The sequence below is a fragment of the Dipodomys merriami genome, unplaced genomic scaffold (genome assembly GCF_024711535.1).
Source record: "Dipodomys merriami isolate MVZ:Mamm:240054 unplaced genomic scaffold, mDipMer1.0.p SCAF_187, whole genome shotgun sequence".
Classification (NCBI taxonomy): domain Eukaryota; kingdom Metazoa; phylum Chordata; class Mammalia; order Rodentia; family Heteromyidae; genus Dipodomys; species Dipodomys merriami.
In genome coordinates, this window is record NW_027203237.1 from 1,380,613 (window position 1) to 1,383,502 (window position 2,890).

Sequence of the window (2,890 nt, forward strand, 5' to 3'; positions counted from 1 at the left end):
CTAGCTTTGAGCACAAAGAAACACAGGGAAAGCACTGAGGCTCTGAGTTCTAATGGCAGGACCGGAAAGAAAGAAAGGAAGAAAGGAAGGAAGGAAGGAAGAGAGGAAGAGAGAGAGAGAAAGAGAGAGAGAGAGGGAGGGAGGGAGGGAGGGAAGGAAGGAAGGAAGGAAGGAAGCAAGGAAGCAAGGAAGAAAGGAAGGAAGGAAGCAAGGAAGGGAGGAAGGAAGACAGAAAGGGAGGGAGGGAGAGAAAAAAGGACGGGATGGAGGGAGCAAGGAAGGCAGGAAGAAAGAAAGGAAGGAAAGAAGGAAGGAAGGAGGGAATGAAGGAAGGAAGGAAAGGAGGAAAGGACAGAAAGGAAGGGAGGAGGGAGGAAGGAAGGAAGGAAAGATGGAAGGAAGGAAGGAAGGAAGGAAGGAAGGAAGGAAGGAAGGAAGGAAGGAAGGAAGGAAAAAGGAGAGAGAAAATAAACAGAAACTAGCAGACAGGAAATTAATACCGATGTAATAGGCAAGACTCATTAAAATTGATGTATACTATTTTAACCAACTATTCGGATTTCACTTTAGTGGGTACAGTGTCCTATCTGCTATTCAATGTTACTGGCAATTCATAAAAATTACTGGAAAAAAGGGATCTAGAATAATTTTAGAGGTAGAGATAATCGTGGTGTAGGAAATTTGAATGGACACAACCGTAACAATTATCCACTGTGCTTTTCACCACAAAACCTCCAAATGGATCATCTCTGAAATAACCATTTTGCCATCACTTGAATGATTCAAATTTCTCTGTCCCACCCATGCGATGAAACTGAACAATCATTTTCAGTACAAATAAGAAAATAATTTCATGTCTTGTTTTGATTCCCTCTTGGTGATAAAGCAAAAAAGAATTAAACAAAATTTGCCAGTTAAGTGGAAAGGAAATTACAAATTAATCTGCATTTATTTTGCTTCCTTTTTCAAATACTGTACCTTGACACTTTGATATTACTAATTTACAAACAATTTCCTTATTTCACTTGCATTCTTTTATAACATACTATCATGTATTAATTGTACAAGGGTGTTGAATTGTGATACATTATATATGGATGCAAATGCACGCCTTTATCTTGATACCTCATCCTTCTCCCCATTTTACTTAAAACAATTTCAACAAGTTTCATTGTTTTGTTTTCATACATGTTGAAAGGTATTTTGACAATATTTACCCTCTTTCATCTTCTCCTATCATTCACAATTGTACCTTCCCCTAAGCAAACCTATTTTATATTCTTATTATTCCTTTCATTTTTAATGCATATCAATTAAGGGATCTCATGTGGTATTTCATATGCACTTATACATTAATCTTGTCAATGTATCCACTCTATCATTCTCTCATTGTCCATCTTTTCCACTCTCCCATTATTTAACAGTTTCCAAAAAGTATGCTACCTTCACACATATAATAAGGTAAAACAGTATCATTACTCACACTTGACTGTTCTTCCATTCACCTTTTTCCTCATTCCAGTACAATCCCATGTTTATATTCATCTTTTTTATAAATCCATATGTAGTAAGAATAAAAATTCAAGTATTTAAATAAAGTCAGAAATGAAAGTGCAGACGAGTTCCGGGAAGATGGCGGAGGAGAAGCTGGAATCTGAACAAGCTCTCGCATAGAAAGCAATTTTAGAGTTCTAGTGAACAGTCCTAAGCCAGAGAATCACACCAAGTGTGCCATCACAGGACAGAGAGTTAGACAAGAGAGGGGAAGCCAAGGAAACATATCAGCTGCCGCTACGGCGGCAGGGTCGCGGTGGCGACCACCGCCGAGGGGTCATACCTGAGACACAGAGAGTCCGGGACGAAGGAGCCAGACGCAGCGGACGAGCGGATTCTACTCAACACCAACAAGAACCAACAAGGAGCAGAAATCTTCATCCTGCTGTTTGCAGACCAGAGACGACCCAGGATCCAAGACTCGGTGTGAGTACAAGCCCGACATCCTCACTCCTTCTCAGGAAGGTGATCTCCATCTTGGATACCGACAAAGCTCGGAGGAGCTGCTAGCTCCAGCTCAGGCCTTGGAATAAAACGAGTCATTTAGCAAGTCACAAGAACTTAACGGCGAAGTGACCTGCCAGACTCAGCACCATCCAGGGAAAAGTCACCCAGCTCAGGCGCCAGCCATTGGAGTGCCTTGCCTCACTGGGTAACCAGAGCCAGAGGCTGCCCCTCCCTCTAGCAGCCACCACAATCAATTGAAAAACAGAAACCCTGAGAATGGCTCCAGGCTGGGCGCTGTGAGCTTTATCACAAAATAGCCCCAGGGAAAAGCTACAGTTTGTTGAAAGGCCTCAACTCTACCCAGAACCTAGCCCCATCACAACATCCCCCTCTTTTGTGACTCTCAAAGCAGATCACCCTCCCAGAAAACTAACCTGGGAGGGGGATCTCAAAATCTTGGGTAAAGCAGAGCATTTTTCTGCCTCTTCCAACCAACCGACTTAAGAAACCAATCAAGCCACAGGACCTCAAGCTGACCAGAGACTCCAACAAGAGACTGGTTAGAGACAAAAGGGAGATACAGGATTCTTCCCAATCCTCCCCCCCGCAAAAAAAAATCAAAAGACTTTTTTTTTCTTCTTCTTCTTCTTTTCTTTTTTTGCTTGTTTTTTGTTTTTTGCTACCTTATATATATATTTTTTTCCCTTCTAAAACTTTTATTAATCTTTAATTTTTGCCTCTTCTGAAAAAATAATTGTTTTCCAGTAACTTTTTTTTTCTCATCTTATAATTTTTATTTTAGGAATATGTGAATGAGCGTCTTCCTTTCTTTTCTTGTCTTCTTTCTCTTTCTCTTTCTTTCTTAATTATCTTTTTGTTTTTTGTCTAG